Below are 9456 nucleotides of genomic sequence, written 5' to 3' on the forward strand. Positions count from 1 at the left end.
ATTGTTTGTCAGGCAGGTCGTCGTTTCGTCACATAAGCGCAAACCGCGTTGCCGGGTTAAGTCACTGTCGTTCTGACGTCACGTTACGTTTTTGATATACGCACGCCGAGTATCCTTATCCGCCAGGTAGTCGGTGTGAGGCATCCACGCGCGCCGCCGCGATCGTCGTCCAGCGGTGGCCTCTCTTCCCAGACAGCCGCATGAACTGCCCGGAAAGTGATGCCGCCCATGACCGGGATTTGAACCGCCGACGGTACGTGTCGCAACCGATGCCTTAATCCGCCTGGCCACTACAACCCCTAATGTGTACGTTTTAGCGTACTGTGCGCAGTGCGGTAACTCACCAGCTTCCGCCGTGGTGTTAAATATTATTAAGTATTGTTATTGTTCACTATTGTGAGGGAGGCTAAAATACACTTTACTACGTACCTCATGAATTGTATCATAATTCTTTAAAAATAAAAATGCCAATAGAATTGAAACAACTTATACCTAATATACTATAGTACTATCATTAAATATATTTTTATAAAAAAAATAGATTATGACAAAAGCAAAGCATTATTAAAATTTAAAAGTAACGATTTTATAATATTGTAAAAAAGACATAATATTCGGATTTGAACTCGCACGTGTACGCTGTAACTGAAGTCGTAAAATTACGACCGCACGGCGTCTTAGATAGGCTATTTCGCTACATCGATGTAGTGAGTTCATTTTTTTGGCAGCTCGCAGGAACGATATCTTGTGAAAATATATCAGAATAAATGGCTCGTCTAATAGAAACCAATACCTCATAATTTATAATTAGGCTTTACATTCGTTCCGGTTTTAAGGGTATGTTCTGGTCTCACGGCTGGATGTTCAGTTTGATCCGGTAAATAGAGGCTAAGTGAAAATTTCCAAGAAAAGAATATTTCAGCTCTAAATCTATAACTAATATGCAGTATATTTCTTTGTATACAAGGAATTTCTGCTAGAGTAGAAAGTGTTAATGAATAACGCTTGATCGAATAAAAGGGCTAAGATGAATGAAAATACATTACAAGGACTGTTAGTCTTTTTTATTTATTTATTTATTTTTATTTTAGAAAAGATAAAATATACAATCTGTAATAAATATATACAATATATAATTTCGATGGTTTTAGATTTTTACAAGGCTTGATGTCGTGATAGAAGAGGGTGTCCAGTGACACTACTTCAAACTTGATATAGCTGTTTGGATATTTAGTTTAGTGATAATTTTTTTTCTTTTAACTAACTAATGTTAATTATCTTTAATTATTAAGTAGGTCACGTTTGAGGTGACGGATTGGGTTATCTGTGAATGAGAGAGAGGAGAGGTTAGAGATGAGAGGCCGAGAGGGTTAGGATGATTAATAGTATTTTATGAAATTTCTTGTAGTGGTTTGACGCTATTTTGGAGATAGTTTGAATTTTTAGGTCATTATGAAGAACGCGATTGCTGACATACCAGGGAGAATTAGTTAAGAGTCGGAGATTGATAGATTGAAAAGCTTGGAATTTATTTGTGTTAAAGTTTTTAGAGGTTATCCAAATTTGTACGCCAAAGGTCATTGCAGGTCAAATGATTTGTTTATATATGAGAATTTTATTATTAAGAGATAGGTTAGATCGTAGGAGCTATCTGAATTTATGCAGTTTAAGATTGAGAAAAGATCTTTTGTTTTTTATATGGGTTGCCCAAGTTAGTCTTTTGTCAAGGTGAAGTCCAAGGTATTTTACGGAGTTTTGTGTTTGAATTATTTTGTTATTTAGTTTTATTGGTTGACTGTTTTTAAGACCAAGGGTCAATGTAATGAACGTAGATTGACTGTTAGTCTATAAAAAAAAAGTTAAATTATAGCAACACAGCTATGTTACAGCTCTGTCGAATGTAATATTTATTTGAATGAAAAATACAATAATTAATATATTACAAGTGAATTATTTAACTAAAGCATTTCCATAGTCGTAAACAAATTCAAAATTATAAAATATAGATCATTTCATATTATACCCTATCTTGGGGATTTCAAAATCTAGCTACTACACTTTATAATAAATGTAGAAATCTAGTAAAATTTATTTTACTAGTGTACTCATGGAAAGATAATTATTTATTTCTAATGTTTCTTAATTTTAACTATTATGTAATTTGTTTGGCTTTAGTTAAATATTATGTATTCTCAATTGGTTCTTTATACGCTGAAATATCTTAAATTATTATAATTTGAATGTTTAAGTTACATAATAATGTTATTATAACTATAGTCATTGAAAAAAAGTCAAGAAACTTTGAGACGTTGTGATATTTTTGTTTAGTATTTTTTATTTATTAAGTAATTAATGATAATTATTCAATATTCAACGAGGCGAATCGTGAATGGGTGTTAAATATTTAATAATTCATATTATGTATGTCTTACTATTATCATAATAATTGCTAAGTAAACGAATAAAGTTGAACCCTCCACCCAAATATATATTTTTTTCAGACATAGTAGTTATAGATATGAGATTTTGGTGCACATTTAATGCGTGAATATTTTAAATTAAATTGATACCATTTAATTAATAGATACAAATAAAAAAAAATAAATAAATAAAAGTAAATAAATTTCAACACAAATAATAAAATTGTATACAAGAATATTAGTCACAACATACAAAGGCAGAAAAAGTGGGAAATATTTCGAATACTTAAAAAAAAATATTTATATAAAATATAATATTCGATAAAAACTTATTTTTTTTATAAGAATTAAATTTTTTATTTAAAATATTTTTTAAAAGTATTTTGCCCATACCTGTTATGAGTACTTACTCGAAAAACGTTAGAGATGAAAATGAATCATTGGTATTGTATGTGTAACGAAACAGTGTAGTATGTATTTAATATTAATTATATTGACACCTTCAAGTTATACCTATAGTTATTAGTGTTGTTACTTACTTTAAATTTATAATTTGCATAAAATAGAAAGTCGTAACCGCAGTGTACGCAGATTTCCAAATATACGTGCAGTAAAATTAGCAGAAATCTCACTTATAGTTTCAATAATATAGGTAAAAGTTTTGGATAGCACGCATATTACAAAAAATAAATAATAATATTTCCAAGCGTGATAATAATTACGATTTCCGTTTGTAATTTATTGTGGTATTTCATCCGGAGAACAATATCCATCAAACCGCGATTTTTTAACCACATCGTGTAAAGACTACTGCAGTTGTAGGTGTGTATTATAATAATATTCTTAAATAACGAAATTAAAAAATTAAAATCGTTCTCCGTCGTATAAATAGGTATATAATTCCGTCCAATTTTAACATAAAATATTTATAAAAAAATAATTGTGTTTATATAATTTTTAGATTTTTTAGTTTCAATATAAACTACTTATGAAAAATCTGGTTTTTAATTTTACATCCTTTCTATAAAAATTGAACAACATATAACATTTTTAGATATAAAATATCTCTCACATTTTTGAGATTGGGATGAATTTTATCAAAATGTAAACTTTAAATGCTTAGGTAGTTATTAGGTAAATATAAATAACTCAAAAAGAGACAATATTTTTGGAAATTTTATAGTAAATAAAAAATAATGAAATAAACATTTTATGAAAATTGCTAGTACCTTCGGGCTTCGGTTATTTATTTTTTGAATTTAATCAAAATAAAAAAACGTTAATTTACGGGTGATCCAATGTTCTATAAAACGTTCAAAAAAATGTAATAAAACATTTTGTTTCATATAATATATTTTTGTCTAGTATGATATTAAATATAATGCTAATGTGGTCACAGATGTTGAAGCAGAAATTATTATTAATTTCAAGACAAAAAAAAAAAATTATGCTGTGTAAGGAAAAAAAACTTATTAGGAAATTTGTATTACATTTTTAATCTTAGATATAGAAAGTAGAAACAATTTTTTTCAAGAATTTAGTATTATTTAATGATTCTAACGATTTTTGTTTAACTTCTACGTTTAATAAACGTTTTAAAAAAAATACTGTGACTAATTTTCGATACATTTATAATGGTTTATGATAATATTATGAGGAACCTTGTATTTCAAACTTTTTAATTCACCAAAAAATTTTTTATGGATACTTAAAGATACAAAAAAGGAGATATTCCAAATGTCTATACTTAAATTTCTCAAAAAGAGTAAAAAATTCAATTTTTTAAATTATACAATATAAATATTCACTCAAAATTTAAAATATTTACAATTATTCGTTTTGGAGTGACACAAAAATACAACAGTTTTTTAGAAATAGTTTAAGTAAACATTTTCGATTTTCTGAATTTTTTTTTTGTTTTTGCTTTCCCTGTCGCTTTTGAAAATAACTGCAAGGAATCTTAAAGTTTCACCTCTAAAACGAAAATCAAACTATATCAAACCTATCGTGTATTAATACAGTATTAAACACACACAAAAAAAGACATCATTGTAAATACAATACATTCATTGATCCCCTAAGAATTTAAAAAAGTACTATTATGATTCTAATGTACCATACAATATCGTTGATGTACATTATGGTTGAATTTAAATTTTAACTAGTGTCTTTTTTTTTATCGTCAGTCGTCTGACGTTTTGCAGATAAAAATTAACTTACTTTCATCATTAATATCACCGAGGATAGGTAAACCTCCTATTCCCCTCACGGTACTAGAACCCGATAATTGACGGAATAAGCTGCAGATATCTATATTCGTATTTCGTATAATTCTTCTATATGATATAAAATATATAACATATCTACAATCACTGGCCTAGACATCGTAACGGAGTCTGCCGACCGATATTATTAATCAGTGATAATACCATAACGTCTCGAAAATACCGTAACAAAATTAATATCGGAACTATCACAGTCATCGTCTACGAGAGTTACAGCGCGCTTGTATAGTTGTACAGGATGAATCATAAAGCATGCTCACCCCCATTTTCACCTGGAATTATATAAATTCCGATATTTGTCATTTTTTAATATATAATCAATGACCATATTTTTAAATTCTTGAATTTTGTTGTACTAAATTTAGTTGTTCAAATGAAAAGCCGCTTTTTTACAGTATTTCCTATTGATAGTGATTATTATTTTTATAAATTTGATGTATTTACGTATAATATAATTCAAAATTTGAGTTACTTTTGTGATACTGTTGAAATATTCATACAAGGGATAATCGTGCTTAAAAATAGGTTTGCAAAAATATAAATTAAATATAATATTGGATCTAGTTTTTTTTATACAAAAGTTCTTTTTTTTTTTTTTTTTTGAACCAGTTTGAAGTAGTGTTAATGGACGCACCCTTCACTCAGCCTCCAAACCTTGTAAAAAAAATCTCAAATTTACTTATTGCTTTATTATATTACAGATTGTAAACACATTTATTTATAAAAAAAAAGTCCATTTAGAGAAATAATTGATCTTGATGTGTTGGCTTGATGTGTGTGGTTCAGCCCGTACTTCAACCGGAGCTTATCTGAATGAGAGTATGTACACTGGTCCAAAGTTGCAACCAGATATTCAAGTTGTACTGCTCCGCTCTCGTCTCTGGAAGTACCTGTTTATGGCTGACATAAAACAGATGTACCGCCAAATCCTAGTTCAACATTGTTGCCGTCCCGACATCGTTTAACTGATCTAATAATTGATCACAATCATTGTGTATTAAGCCATCCAGGAGCCATGACCCTCCAATCACATTTACAACGCGAGTTTTGGATATAGTCAGCGGTCAGCGAGGCAGGCTAGTAGGTCCCGGCTGCGATTATGTATTCCATGTTTTCGCACTAGACCTTAAACAGTTCAACCAAAAATGACTGCTCTTCTTAAATACAGAGTACAACAGATAAAACCATTTGCTATCTCAGGCGTTGATTATGTTGGCCTGAAAAGGATCACGTGGTCGCGCACCATTCAGGAGCTCTGCCTACATTTGTTTATTCGTCTGTACCGTAACAAAGGCATTACACATAGAACTCAGTTCTGACCTGTCAACGGAAACTTTCCTCCTAGCGTTCACTCGTTTCGCTGCTCATCATGGACCGAACAAAGAGATCCATAGTGATTGTGGTACTAATTTCGTTGGAGTCGCGAATCTCTTAAACCCACTACATAACTTCATCGCATCAGAAATCTATCAACAGAGTGTACGAAATCATTTGTCCTCGGACCAAATTCCTTGGTTTTTCAATCCTTCGTCTTTTCCTCACTTTGGATGACCTTGGGAAGCTGGAGTTAAATCGATAAAGTCGTTAATTTTTCCATCCATTGGAACCCATCGACTCAGAAGTGAAAACTGATCACTTTGCTGGCCAAAATTGAAGCCAGTCTAAATTCACGGCCTTTGTGTGCCCTTAGCAATGATCCAAACGATTTAGAAGCTTTGACGCCAAGTCATTTTTTAACGCTGGAACCATCGACATCTCTTCTGGACCCTTGTTTGGAAAACGTACCATTCTAAAATATGCAGTGTTGGCGATTAGTGACTGATCTCTACCGGTTCTTCTGGGCCAGATGGAAAAATGAATATTTATCCACTCTCTAGCAGAGCCCAAAATGGTCTGATCACGGAAAACAGCTGAACGTTGGAGACCTTGTCCTAATAATAAAGGAACCAACACCCCCTCTGTATTGGCGACTTGGACGTATTGTGGAACTTCATCCTGGAACAGACGGTGTGTTCCGCATTGCTACTGTCCATACTTCATCTGTCGTTTTAACTAGGCCAGCTGTTAAGTTGTGCCCATTGTTTTCTTGATGAAGTTCCTTCTAAGTGGGCGGTGATGTTGGCGATGAAATTATGAACGCGATATGCTAATGAGCACGGCGCGCGGCGCGCAGCGACGAGAAATATCTTATCGGTCTGTCCACTTCTCTCCCGTCTTCCCCGCTCACCACTCCGTCCTTTGTGTTGTAATTGTTAAAGTATTATAATTGTTTTCTTATTTATTTTCTTTGTTTTTTATTATATGTGTGTCAAATTATTGGTAGAAATTTTGCAAATATTATTATCATTTGTTTCTCGTTTATCTGTTCTACGACCAACGCCCTTATTATCTGTATTTCTGTAATTATTACTATTTTTATGACTATGTTTTTTTTTTTATATATATCGGCGTCGACGTATCTTCTGTCGTCTGCCGGTGTTGTTTTTAGTTTGTCGCTATTAAAATTACTTAACTTATTGTTCTTTGTGGTTCGCTATTGAAGCGACCTAATTCTTTTGTTTTTATACTTTTGGTCCGCTATTGAAGCAACCTACGTTTATGCCACGTCAATAAAATTATTATATACAACTTGTATAAACATTAGTGTTATTATTCAACAACTAGTCTGTCAAACAACTGAAACAACTTATATACATTCCATGTGCAACTACTAGTCACTAATGTCTACTTTTGAAGTAAGTTGTTGGCATATGTATATATATTATGGTCTTCAATCTCAACGTTGGTCCATGCGTAAGTCCACCAGCAACTAACGCGTTGTGTGAGAGGCCGCCCAGGTCATCTAGATCAACTTCTCAACTAAACTGTCATCGACTGAAGACACCAGCTGTATATGAAAGAGATATACCTAGTACATAAGTTAGTTGTTAAGTTGCCCAATTATTGTAATTGCACCTTGTGATCATTGCACTAGACCAGATCGATCACAGGGCCCCTCTTACCCCATAACTAAACTGAATTTCCCTCTTTCCTACCTGGATAAGTATCAAACTCCTTGTCCGTGCCGTGCACGATACATTGCCTATCCTACTCAAAGCGGGCGTTCATAGAAAGTTGCCTACCCCCGACGCCTAAACGGGTAACTTTGGTCTCGGACATCACCGAGTGGTCCTTCGATTGGCCTACACTGTTGGGCCTCTACATGATGGATTATTTTTAATTGCAAATTTTTTTTAAAAACTACCATAGTCCTCATGTTTTCCAAACTCTACATCATGAATCTACATCCTTAGTACACATAATTAAATAACTCAAAAACTATACTTTTTTAAATTTTGATATTTTTTTTTCGAATGGCGCTATTGTCCGGGTGTACTAACCTAACCTACACCGGAGGCCTGTTTGGCAAAATTTCTATGGGCACCCGTAGGTTTCTGCCATGCCCCAAAGTGGGGGATGGCGGCACTTGTTCTCCAGACATCGTGACTTGCCCGGAGAAAAATTCCGCCCGTTGGTCGAGGATCGAACCCGGTCCGGCTGAGCCACAGCCACCTCGCCCCCAATTTTGATATTAATATACGTCAACATTTTTAGAAAAATTAACCGATAAATAATTTACAATAGAAAATAAAATCGGGATCTCATTAAAAAAAAAAATTTGTATCAGAGCAATACTCTCATTGTAAACTAAAAATCTTATGAGTTTGAAAATATGATTCTTAAGTTTGTTTAAAAACTCCGAAATTCAGGGGTTTTGGACAATTACATTATTGAAGAACAAAAAGGGGTGAGCATCCTTAGTGATTCACATCCTGTATCTCCACAGTAGGCATAAATATCGTCGAATGTCTACGACATGGCGGTGGAACAAAAAACCTACAACGAAACGGCGATTTCGATAATATATAATATATGATAATGTCTTGTGAGTTGTGACATAGGTAACAATAATATTGTAATAATATAGGTACATAACTATACTCAATTTTGGGTGCATGCGAAATCGACAGTGCTGAAATTGTAAAGATACTTGGAAATTTAAATTATAATATGTATTACAAATCTGCATCGAGTACTATGCGTAAGGCCACCACAACGCTGTGTAGGTACGTACGTATTCGAGCGTAACTACTTTAAGAAGTATACCTAATCGTGGTTTCATCAACTATGCCTTTTTCTTAGGATTTATCTCAGATATATTCTTGCGATGAGTTGGCATTGCCAAAATACGAACAAATAAAAATAAAATTAATGTTTTCAAAAATAATTTTTTATTCATAGTTATTAGCCCAAGGTGGAGTGATGGAGTTGACGAATTATCACTTTTATTGGATATGGGTGTCGAGTGCAGTGTTTGACCTGGTAGTTCTGAATCATTAAGATAATCCAAAATGTTTTTGTGAAAGCAGCAGTTATTCAGTGCATTACTCGATATAGAACACTGAACCTTTAACTGTAATTTTATTATATTCATCATTCTCTAATTTATTAGGTAGTTGTTCGAATACGACAAATAGTTATCTATGTTGTATTTTAATTTTTGAAAGAAAATACAAAATTTAATTAACAGCTGATGCGCGAATTTTTCGTTTTTGCAATATTAATGTTAATTTTAGCAGTGCAACCTAAGTTAATTAATTAAGTTATTCATAATAAATAATAAATCGTTTTAATAAATTTACGACTTCAGTGAGTGTAGAACATATTAACATATTTTTTTTGTGTACCAGTGTACCAAAAGTTTTACTTGA

This window comes from Diuraphis noxia, unplaced genomic scaffold (genome assembly GCF_037042655.1).
Source record: "Diuraphis noxia isolate RWA-SAM2 unplaced genomic scaffold, SU_Dnox_SAM2 contig0004, whole genome shotgun sequence".
In the NCBI taxonomy this organism is placed as follows: Eukaryota; Metazoa; Arthropoda; class Insecta; order Hemiptera; family Aphididae; genus Diuraphis; species Diuraphis noxia.